The 832-nt window shown below is 44.2% G+C and overlaps 1 non-coding gene across 1 annotated transcript; it reads right to left on the bottom strand.

The window, feature by feature from the left end:
- Window positions 1-447: 447 nt before the first annotated feature.
- On the bottom strand, window positions 448-566 carry LOC112478661. Its single transcript, XR_003045906.1, has one exon. It is a non-coding gene; the product is annotated as a 5S ribosomal RNA (ribosomal RNA).
- Between the last annotated feature and the right edge of the window lie 266 nt (window positions 567-832).

Raw genomic sequence — 832 nt, 5'->3', positions numbered from 1 at the left:
CGTTTTGGAGGTTCTTGCTCCAACATCCCCAAATGACATTACTCCCAGGCATTTCATAAATGGGTGCCTACAATCTTGAGAAGAAGCAAGATGGAATAGCTAAAGGTATGAAAGTAAAGATAACTGTGTTGCTTCTTTGCTGGTGTACAGCTGTGGAAGATTGCATTGTTTCCAATTATCCATCCTCTCTTTACGTGTGCCCTCTATCCTGTGACTTTATAGTTCTTCCATCTAGAGGTAGAGTATACTTCCCTGATCCACTGATGATGTTGCTTAGCCATATGCCTTTCTTTGGCCAAGTGGAACATAAACAAAACTGAGGGTGGCTGTTTTGTTTGTTTGTTTGTTTGTTTGTTTGTTTGTTTGTTTTAGCTGAGGTAACCCTGGTTGACCTCACAGATTGCAAGAACTTTGTCAGCTTACAATCCCTTATCTTTTCATTTTTTAAGCCTACAGCACCTGGTCTTCCTAGATGGTCTCCCATCCAAGTACTAACCAGGCCCGACCCTGCTTTGTTTCCGAGATCAGACGGGATCGGGCTTGTTCAGGGTGGCATGGCCATAGACTGAAATTGTCTTTCTCCCAGTTTTCACTTAATAAACTCCTTCCCGGCCCTCTGAATGGAAAGTCTCTTCCTCAGCAAGGTCTTCTCACCTCCCCCATCTAAACTAGTGCCCTCATCACCCTTGTTTTTCTTCTCCATGAAGTTCTTTAGAACACTTGCCACTACTTAAATGTTTGCATTGATTTGCTTACTGCCTGTCTCCTTACCCATCTCCCATCCCATCCCCATACCTGTTTCCTTTAGGACAGCGTGCCCAGCCCCTAGCAT

The sequence above is a fragment of the Pteropus alecto genome, unplaced genomic scaffold (genome assembly GCF_000325575.1).
Source record: "Pteropus alecto unplaced genomic scaffold, ASM32557v1 scaffold61, whole genome shotgun sequence".
In the NCBI taxonomy this organism is placed as follows: domain Eukaryota; kingdom Metazoa; phylum Chordata; class Mammalia; order Chiroptera; family Pteropodidae; genus Pteropus; species Pteropus alecto.
Note: the sequence above shows the minus strand (reverse complement) of the source record. Positions and strands in the feature narration are given on the sequence as shown.